The sequence below is a fragment of the Cajanus cajan genome, chromosome 2 (assembly GCF_000230855.2).
Source record: "Cajanus cajan strain Asha chromosome 2, NIPB_CcT2T_4, whole genome shotgun sequence".
In the NCBI taxonomy this organism is placed as follows: domain Eukaryota; kingdom Viridiplantae; phylum Streptophyta; class Magnoliopsida; order Fabales; family Fabaceae; genus Cajanus; species Cajanus cajan.
Window position 1 is genome coordinate 47,136,596 of NC_138518.1, and position 11,557 is coordinate 47,148,152.

Below are 11,557 nucleotides of genomic sequence, written 5' to 3' on the forward strand. Positions count from 1 at the left end.
ATATACATCCCTATGGTTCCTCTAGGAAACCACAAACACTTATAGATTCATAAATAGAGACAAATTTACAGATCAACGTACAATTATAGTGTAATAACATATTTAGAATTAAAAGAGACATCATATACACATTACAATCGAAAACAAGATTTGGGTTTAATCTGTAACGTAGTAAGTTATTTCAAAAGGCCCAAAAAGCCCAATATGGGTGATTTAGTAGCCCAGAACGGGCCGTTCCCAAACTGGAACGGCCCGTTCCAAACTACTAAATTGACTTGTAAATTGTAGTTGAGAACGGGCCGTTCTGGAGGGAGAACGGGTCGTTCCAAAACCCAAAACGGGCCATTCCGGGTGGAGAACGGGCCGTTCTGGATGAGTCCCAGAACGGGCTGTTCTGATTTCAGAACGGGCTGTTCTGCATGTAATTTTTTCACATGATGAAAGGGTGCAGAACGGGCCGTTCCGGATTCGGAACAGGCTGTTCTGGCCACTCCAGAATTTCTATAAATAGGGGTTGTGTGGTTGAGGAGAAGTTTTAGAGAGAAGTTTTAGAGAGAAGGACTCTGGGTTTGTGAGCTCCTTTCTCTCCCAAATTTCTCTGTATGATTCTTTTTCTCCTCTAGATCACTAATGCCTTCTGTCTTTTCTTGAAATTCAGATTAGGAAGCTTGCTTTGGGTGGATTGAAGTTCTAGGTTGAGCTTTAGAAGGGAATTCTACTTCTTTTCAGTTGGCTATTTTGAGCCAATCTTCAGGTGAGGGAAGATAGAATGTTTATTGTTTAGGTTGCATGTGAGTTTAGAAACTCAATTGATGCATGAATGTTGAGAATCCATAGATAGATTGAAGAAAATCTCATTTTTTTGGGGTTTTGAGAAAAAGGAGGTTTTTGATGATTTTGATGCATAGGTTGGATGCATGTGAGATTTAAGTTTATTTTTGAGTTGTATGAATGCATTGTGTTTTGGGTTGCATGTGGCTGGATTTGTTGGTTTGGATGAGAGTTTTGAAACTCTTTGACTAGGATTAGGTCGGGCGCAGGTTGAGCGCGCCGGGCGTGGAAGAGCTTAGAGCTCTTGGGTTGGTGTTAGGCCAGGCGCGAGCTGACTACGCTATGCATGAATATGTTTATAAATAATTGATTTAAATTGATGCTTATGCATGTTTAAAGTTGAAGTTTTAGATCATGTATGTATGATATATGATGTATGGTGAGGGGTGATTCATATGTATGCCTTGTGATGATATGTATGAATGTTTGAATATGATATGACATGTGTATATGTTCATATGGGTATGTTTATTGATCATAATGGTGGTAGACCATGTATGATGTATGATGCATTATTGCATGTGATGCTTTATGGCATGAGTATGTTTATTGATCTTGATGGTGGGTAGACCATGTATGATGTATGATGCATTATTGCATGTGATGTTTTATGACATGTGTATGATTGTTGATCATGATGGTGGTCAGACCATGTATGATGTGTGATGCATAATTGCATGTGATGCCTTATGGCATGAGTCTAGCCTAGGACTTGAGGAGAGGAAAAATATTTTTGAACTGGGAGAGCTTACATAGAGTCTCTTGAGAGTGGTGCTTGGATAGGCCACTGATATATAAGAGTGGTGCTCAGGTAGGCCACTGGATTTGGGAGAGTGGTGCTCAGGTAGGCCACTAGGTTGGGTGAGTCTCCTCTAAGTCCTTAGCTAGTGTTGGAGCGGGGTATGAGGTCGAGGATTATTCCCTTAACCAAGTACTCGGGAAGGTGCGTGGATCCTTACGGATAGTCAGTGGGTGAACTCCACAATTGACTTGGTTATGCATGCCAAGGTCGTGGTAAGCCCGTACCTAGCTGTGCTATACCTGACGATGGATTTGGACTTCCAATGGTGTAAGTGACATCATCCGAGTAAACCCGAGTGAGGATTATATCCTGTTTAGCTGTGACCAAGCAGGCGCATTGGGCGTGAAAATGGTTGGGGTGGTTTCGGTAGGATGAATGTCACTTATACAACTCTATTGTTAGGGAGATCTCCTAGGTGTATGCGTGACGATGCATTAGATGATTGATATGCATTGATATCTGTCATGAGATGCATTTATTGCATGATTATTAATATGATGGAGTGTGGTGTTTGACTTCATGATTGGTGGATTGTATTTTATGCATGAGTAGTATTGGATAGAGTGTATGGTGTGACTCTATGAACATGATTGATAGTTGGATGATGTGTAGTATAGATTTTATTCTGTACTTGTATGATTGGTTTTTGAACTCTAGCTTACCCTTCTATTTCCATGTGGTGGGACTGCGATGATCATACTTGGTATGGGAGCAGGTCAGGGCTAGCTTGGAGTTGAGGTGACCGTTGTGAGATGGGGAGTTTTATCCTCGTGTTAGAGTTACCATTTTGGGTAACGGTTTTGTCTGTACTTGACCGGCACTAGGGAATATTATTTTTGGGATGACTGTATATATATGGTATTTTATTTTATAACCAGAAACTTAATTATTTTCATTCTTATTTATACCTGTATGTATGAGTTATCCAACTTAATATTTCTCTTAGTTCAATAGCAGTAGTGCGATTCCACTAAGTGTAGAGACCATGGCGGGTCGTTACATAATATCTCACTCATTCAAACAAAATTGGGAGACAACCCTAGTACCCAACAAATAACCTACACTTGGAATGAGGTTCAAACTCCTCTTACCTTGATGGATGCTAAACTATTGATTTGGATCTTCAAGGTCTGCTCTTGCTACCTTCGATTCTCTCTCCTTTTCAAATCACGAGATGTACATGTTAATAAAAATGAGGCAACTCTAACCTACTAATGTGTTTATATAGAAACATTAACCCTATTTTGTACGTAGTCCATTGGCCATATCCCAATTTAATTATTCCTTACTATTTTAAGATAAATAACTCAATTATCTAATATAATTAATTCATGAGATATTCTTTTTTATCAATTACTCTTGTTTTCAAAATATTCCCCAATTAATTAAATTAAAATATCATTAATAGTTTATTAAGAAAATTTAGGATGTCACATCACTACCCATACCACTCATCATCATTAATTTATACATTTAGTTTAAACAAATGTTTACTCGACTAATAATATTTTAAATTAAAAATAATTTTAATGAAATATTTATAAATAATTTTAATGAAATATTTATAAATAATTTAGAAAAATAATATTTTTTAAGAAAATAATTTTAATTTTTTTAATTTTATAATAAATTATCATTGATTTATCATATTTATGAATTTTTATATATTTAATTTGATTAAATTTAAATTAAAATTATTTATAATGATATATTTATAAATAACTTAGTAAAATAATACTTTTAAGTAAAAATTTTAATTTTTAAACTTATAAATTTTAAAAAAATTATTATTTTTCCTATGGATTACAGAAAAATTCATAGGAAAAGTTACCTGCGAATTTATTTTCGTAAGAAACAATAGAATTTAGAAAAAAAAAAAAAAAGATTATAAAACATTTTTAATATAATGTCCAAAATATCTTTAATTATATTTTTAAATTTAAAATTATTAAAACATATAAATTAAATTTTAAAATTCATCTTCTCTCTTTATGAACCAAATAAATAAATAAATAAATAAAAAACTTCCATCCTCTAAATCAAATAAATTTTTTAACACTTCTCCTCATTCTAACCTCCCCTTATTATATTGAAAGGACTATTCAATTCGCATGCTTTCATAATTTGCGAGTGTTACTTTAAGGTAATTCTAATGACAGAACTTATATAAAATTTGAAGGTTCTACTCTTAGGTATGCCCTTGTTACAACTTACATCATAAGGCCCCCTACTATTTAAGTTATTCTTTTTGGGTAATTAATTTATTATTATTATTTAATTGTTCATATTTTTTTAAAGTCATCGTTAATATTGTTACAGCGATAATACAATTATGTTTAAATATTGTATTATTAAAATAATATTAATATTAATATTGATATTGTTATCTTGTTAAAATTATTTAAGTGTTCTTAATATTATTAAAATTAAAGATCTATTAAATTAACCACATGTTGAATCTAGTTGATTATAATTATGTATGTGAGACCCGTGGCTGTCCCTCACTTCTCCCCCTCAACTCTCTTTTCTCACTCAATCTCATTTCCTTTTCTGTCTTTCCTTGTGGCTGATTTCTTCTCCTTTGTGGTGGTTGTGGTGAACTTAGTTGTTGAGTAGTTGTTGAGAAGCTTGCGGACGCACGAATTTCTCCTTCCTTCTCCGTTCACCATCTCTTTCAAGCTTCTTCTTCTTTGTCTCTTCCCGGAGCTCGAAGCCGTTTAACCGAGGTAAGGGAAGTTAGTTTTGGTTGTGATTGATTGTTGGGAGTGAGCTAGAAACTCACATGATGGCTGATTGTTGCGGATTGATGGCTGAGACTGACGAAAATGGACTTTTTCGGGGTTTCGGGGTTTTGATGAAAATTTGGGGATTTTTCTTTGTTTGATGTTGCATGTGTAAAAAGCTGGGATTTTTGAGCTGTTGGATGAAAATGTGGAGTTTTGAATCGATTGCATGTGTTTGGATGACTTGATTTGTGCAGGTTTAATGAAAATTTTCGAAGTGGTGAGGGTTACTGTTTGAAATTGCGCCGGGCGCAGTTCTTCGCGCCGGGCGTGATTTAAAATGGGGAATCCCTAAGTGAATCACGCCGGGCATGGGGAGAACCACGCCGGGCGCACTATCAGACGTGAATCTCGTGTTTTGTTACTGATACTGCGCCGGACGCAGGATAATTGCGCCGGGCGCAAAAGGCCTCTGTAGGTCTCTGGTTGCAAATTGTGCCGGGCGTGATTTTTATGCACCCATGAAAGTTGTAGCCTTGGATGTTAGCTTTCCAATGGCGTTGGAATCACCCAAAACGGAGTTTTAGAACTCTAGATATGGTTGTTTTATTGAAGAGGGGTCAAGCTGTCAATATCGCTTATAGCTGTTGCGATTTTTATCTTTTTTTAACAATGATTTGTGTTTTCTAATGTGGCGTCGGGCGTGACTACGTCTCGCTGGGCGTGGGGACTGTCGCCACCGGCCCGAAACGGGCTTTCGGCATTCGCGAAGGATGGTTGGACTCTTTTATTTGTTTAAAAATATGGATTGCTAGAATGACTTATTCTCAAACTGAGACCTTGTCAAACGAGCAATTTTATTAAAAGGCTCACCAATCCATATTAATCCCAAGCGGGACCCTCCATGGATTAGTGGTTTTCATAAAAAGGAAGGGTTCGTGGAGTCGCCACCAATGTTTTACTCAAAACATTGGAAAAAGAAGTTTAAGGCAATCGATTCAAAAATCGACTTCGGCCATGACAACCAGAGTCGGGTAAGGGAGTCGGTTACGCGTGGGGAAGGTGTTAGCACCCCACAGCGCCCCTTTCGGGTTCCCTATGACAGATTATTTAAAAATAATAGTGCAAAATTACTAAATTACCCCTATTTATTCTAAGCAATTATAAATTAACTATCTACATGATGACAGTTTAAATATGTACACAAAGAAAGCGGTAAAAGAAGGGACTTTAAAGATATAAACCTTTGAAGCGTGCTTTCTTATATATCTTGACAGAAATTGGGAAGCGTTTTGGCGTTCCCTCCCTCTACAAGACCGCTCGCTCCCTCCTAAAAAATAATTTTTGACTTGGAAATCCGATGGATTTCCCTTCGACTTAGTTTGAGACTCAAGCAAAATGCTCAGAACTCAAAAACTTCGTCGGATCAACTCTCCGAGTGATTTCTAGGCAGAGCACTGCTCAAAAAAACCCAGAATACTCAAGAAGAGGGTTAAAACTCAGTCCAAAAGTGTGAAATGACGTCCCATTGACGTCATATTTATAGGGAAAAGGCTCAATACGGTCTCTGGGGGTCAATACGGTCAACATTGAAATTTTGAACTACAATACGGCCGTATTGAATTCAATACGGCCGTATTGAAGTTCAAAAAACCTCAATACGGCCGTATTGAAGTTCAGTGCAGCCGTATTGAAGTTCAGTGCAGCCGTATTGAATTCAATGCAGCCGTATTAAAGTTCAGTGCAGCCGTATTGAATTCAATGCAGCCGTATTGAAGTTCAGAAACTTCAATACGGCCGTATTGAGTTCAGTGCGGCCGTATTGAAGTTCAAAATGTTCAATACGGCCGTACTGAACCTCTGGGAGGCCGTATTGGGCTTCATTCCTCCCACTTTTCTTATTTTAGCTATCCTAAGACCTCTAGACCTATAGAGAACCCTCCTTGGGCCTTCTGGAAGTCCTTCTGGCTGATCTTCCTTCAGTCTTCGAGAGTCTTCAAGCTTTATTTCCGACCCGGACAATTTTAGGGGTCTACAGCTGCCCCCCCTTTACTTAGTCGGACGGCCTTTTGGTGTACCGGCTGACAAGTAAAGGAGTTGACCCAATTGTCCGGGTGATGTGCCAACCTTCTGACTTGTAGCGTCTTCCGGTGGAAAATTGTTGAGTAGCCTCTCCAGGTTGTTGCATACCTCGGCGCTTCTGACAACCTCGGTAGCTAAGTTTACCCTCTCCAGGGTCAACTTCACTCGACGCCCGAGCTGGAAGTTGAACACCAACGTGCCTCTGACGACGCTGATGGTTGAGTACTGTCTCTCCAGACCTTGAGTACCGTCTCTCCAGACTTTGAGTACTGTCTCTCCAGACCTTGAGTACCGTCTCTCCAGACTTTCTTTGAGTACCGTCTCTCCAGACTTTGTTTGAGTACCGTCTCTCCAGACCTTGTTTGAGTACCGTCTCTCCAGACTTTGTTTGAGTACCGTCTCTCCAGACCTTGTTTGAGTACCGTCTCTCCAGACCTTGTTTGAGTACCGTCTCTCCAGACTTTGTTTGGGTACCGTCTCTCCAGACCTTGTTTGAGTACCGTCTCTCCAGACCTTGTTTGAGTACCGTCTCTCCAGACCTTGTTTGAGTACCGTCTCTCCAGACCTTGTTTGAGTACCGTCTCTCCAGACCTTGTTTGAGTACCGTCTCTCCAGACCTTGTTTGAGTACCGTCTCTCCAGACCTTGTTTGAGTACCGTCTCTCCAGACCTTGTTTGAGTACCGTCTCTCCAGACCTTGTTTGAGTACCGTCTCTCCAGACCTTGTTTGAGTACCGTCTCTCCAGACCTTGTTTGAGTACCGTCTCTCCAGACCTTGTTTGAGTACCGTCTCTCCAGACCTTGTTTGAGTACCGTCTCTCCAGACTTTGTTTGAGTACCGTCTCTCCAGACTTTGTTTGAGTACCGTCTCTCCAGACTTTGTTTGGTCTCTGACGACCTAGGCAACTGAGTTTGCCCTCTCCAGGGTCTGCGTCCGTGTCTTCTGATCACTTCGGCAATGCGAGTTTACCCTCTCCAGGGATCTGAGATGATTTTTTTTGTCTCCACAGTCCACTATGCTGCTTCGACGTTTTTCTGATTTTGTGCCACTGAGGGCTGGATAACGCAGGGATCCGTCTAGGGGATGTGCATTCATTCATAGGTTCTTGTGCCCAAACTTGCATTTGCATAGTTGGTACCCATGGGGAATTTCTGACTCCATGGGGTGTAGACACAGATGCTCTTCTTGAATTGAGCGATGCCTTATGTTTGGCTGACGTCCTTTGACGTTGGTGGAGTATCCCGGTTATCCTTATTCGGGTGTCTCTCTTTGATTTTCTGATTTTGTAGCCTCTGTGTAGGCTATTATCCACTGGGGGATTCTGGATGTTGATTTTGATTTTGTCTCCACAGTCCACGATGCTGCTTTGACGATTGTTTTTGATTTTTGTGCCACTGAGGGCTGGATAACGCAGGGATCCGTCTAGGGGATGTGCAGTTACTCATAGCTTCTTGTGTCCCAACTTTCCTTTGCATAGTTGGTGCCCATTGAGGAATTTCTGTTTCCCTGGGGTGTAGACACGAAGATGCTCTTTCTGAGATGAGCGGTGCCTTATGATTGGCTGACGTCCTTTCGACGATGGTGGAGTATCCCGGTTATCCTTATTCGGGTGACTCTTTTTGTTTTTCTGGTTTTGTCGCCTCTGTGTAGGCTGTTATCCGCTGGGGGATTTTGTCATTGATTGTGATTAGCCTCTTCTGTTAGGCAGATCATCTTGACGCTTGATGTTTGGCCAAGAGCCGGATTCCACTTGGGGAATGATTATTGATCTTTTGATTTTTTTTTCCTTTTTGTAGGAATGCCTCTTGAGTAGGCGACTGGGGATTTGGGGATCTTATGTATCCCAGAGTATTATTTAGAAAGCCTCTTCAAGCTTAGCTTCACTCTTCGTTTGAGTTGGAAAGCTATCTTCCACTGAGGAAGTCTAAGTCCTTTGACTTGGATATTTTGTTTGGATCATGCTTCCGTTGGAGAATTTTGCTGATCTCGCTTTGATAGCTTTCACTGGGGAATTTGGCCCGTGAGTGGAAGCTGAGATATCTCTGGGGAGTATTATTTCGGCGAGCCTCTCCAGGCTCATTTATTCTGTACAGTTGGGGAGTATTATTTCAGCAAGCCTCTCCAGGCTCAATTATTTTAAGAGGGAGTATTGTTTCGGCAAGCCTCTCCAGGCTCAATTATTCTGAGAGAGTATTATTTCAGCAAGCCTCTCCAGGCTCAGTTATTCTGAAGGAGTATTATTTCGGCAAGCCTCTCCAGGCTCAATTATTCTGATGAGGGAGTATTATTTCGGCGAGCCTCTCCAGGCTCAATTATTCTGAGAGAGTATTATTTCGGCGAGCCTCTCCAGGCTCAATTATTCTGAGAGAGTATTATTTCGGCAAGCCTCTCCAGGCTCAGTTATTCTGAGAGTATTATTTCGGCAAGCCTCTCCAGGCTCAATTATTCTGTGGGAGTATTATTTCGGCAAGCCTCTCCAGGCTCAGTTATTCTGAGGAAGTATTTTTTCAGCAAGCCTCTCCAGGCTCAATCATTCTGTACAAACTGAGGAGTATTGTTTGTATCCTTGCCTTTTTTCGTTTTCGGCTTTTGTTGACTGCTGTCATACACAAGCAATTTTCTATTTTTTCTATTTTATGCAATTGCCTCATGATGAGGTCTTTGAATGTGCAATTAATGTGCGCGATGCACAAAATGCAAGTTTAATTATTTTATTTTTTGGAAAAAATGAATGGCTCCCCCTATCCTCTTCTTCTTGGAGGAATTTTGTCATTGATGTGAGGGAGGATTTCTGTTATTGCCAATACGGCCGTTATTCATTTCAGTATGCCCGTATTGAAATGAAAATTTGTTCATAACCCTAATTTTGGTACGGGCATACTGAACATGATACGGGCGTATTGTTTTTCTGAAATTTATATATTTTTTTTTTTGTTTTTTTCAATAAACAGAGAATAAGTGATCTTCCATTACACCTATCATCTGTATGCATGTATGCAGTATGATGCACCTAATTCTTATTTGATTCACTTTTCAAAAGAATTAACCGATGCGTTTCTCTGTTTGGATTTTTGCCATTCCTCTAGACGGGCTGTGTGCTGCCGATTTCTGTAACCGAGGAATGATGCATGTTATAATGAGATTTGGTGTCATCGACCAAATGATTTTCCTTTCCTTTAGAAGATGTGTCAACCCTCCTATTGACTACTATATCTCCATGTTTCCACTAGATTATTCAAAAATCGTTTGGGACAAGAGAGAAAAGAAGGAAAGGATATATTTTCAAAAGTTTGTGTTTTAGAGGGGATTATTTATTTTTTTTGAAAAATGGATTTTGTAAGAATGGCTTGGCCAATGGTAGGCTTAAGTGTTTAGGCTTGTTTGATTAAACACTTATGAAGTTAAGCACGTCTTGGTTATTAACATTTGTGATTTGACAACTTGGATAGCTTTTCTTGAGCCCCTTTGTTGAATTCAGTTGGTGGTACCATCATGGATTTATTCTGTTTTTCGATTGCCCTAACTTTTGCCTAAAACACCCATTTGTGGAGTTTTAGCGGGCTTTTGTTTTTGTTCATTATTTTGTAACCCTAATTTTTGCCCAGGTCACCCTTTTGTAGGATTCCTAGCGGGTCTTTTGCTCTTATTTTTTGCGCAGTCCCCTTTTTTGGGTTTCCTGCCGAGCTTCTTTTATTTTTAGGATTTTTGTCCTGAATGGATTTCTTTTTATCCATGACGGCACTTATTGAGGCCAAGGAAAGGTGCTCCAAGCTGTCGTGCACATTTCCACACAAAATGATGTGGGTTTATTGATTATTAAGACGATTTTAACCTCACTTATGTTCATTCAAACAGGGTTAAATAATGCGGTCTAGAATTTTATTGCAAGCAAGAAAAGAAGCAATAAAGAATTAATAAAGAATGATTTTATTATAATCATAATGGAAACATGTGCCCTATCGAGGCTCGGGGGTCGGGCTGTCCCCGAGGAGTAATCTCTAATAGTCATCAGGTCTATACATCCCTATCGGAAGGAGAAAAACACTTGACGACGACGACCGGCCTTAACGCTTGTGAACCGGCCTTCCTAAAGATCTGGCTTAAAGAACGTCGAGAAGGATCTTGGTTTCTCTTCGTCCTTTGATCTTTATAAGGGTTGTATCCTAACCCTTGTTTCCCCGGATTATCCTTGATAATGGGTAGCTCCGGGATTCCTTGGGAGTCCTTGCCTAATCCTTGTCCTGGCAAGTATCCGTTCTTGGTGAGCATGGAGGCTACCTTCTTCATTTCTCGGGGAAACGTTTCGACATTGGCGATTTCCAATGCTTGGAAGGCGGTTTCTTAAAGCTTCCTCCGCTGCATCCACGTAAGGTATGGTGGATGGTTTGCTGATGAGTATGTCATCTTCAGCTTGTACAGTCACCAGTTTGTCACCCACTATGAACTTGACTTTCTGGTGGAGCGTAGAGGGTACAGCTTTCGCATCATGAATCCAAGGTCGGCCGAGGAGACAGCTGTATGCGGGAGTAATGTCCATCACTTGGAATTCGACATTAAAGATAGTGGGTCCAATTTGGATTGGAAGATTGATCTCTCCCACCACTTCTCTTTTAGAACCATCGAAGGCTCGAACGATCATGTTGCTCGGGCGCATTTGGACTCCCTTGATTGCCAATTGCTTGAGCGTTCTTTTTGGCATCACATTCAAGGAAGATCCATTATCTACCAAGACTTTAGCGATGTGATACTCCTTGCACTTTACAGAGATGTGCAAGGGCTTGTTATGATTCGGTCCCCCAGCGGGGATTTCTTCATCGGTGAAGGTGAGGTGATCACTAGCCGTGATGTGACTAACAATCCCCTCAAACTTGTCTTGGGAGATAGTGTGCGACACATATGCCTCGTTCAAGACTTTCGACAGAGCTTGCCGATGCGGTTCGGAACTTAGGATCAACGACAACAGCGTAATCCTTGCTGGCGTCCTATGAAGTTGATCCACGATGGAGTACTCGCTCTGTCGGATAAACTTTAACAGCTCGTCTGTCTCCTCCTCGGATTCTTTTTCCTCGGTTTTCTTTTCTTTTTTTTCTTTATTCTTGGGGGCTTTATCATGAAGATC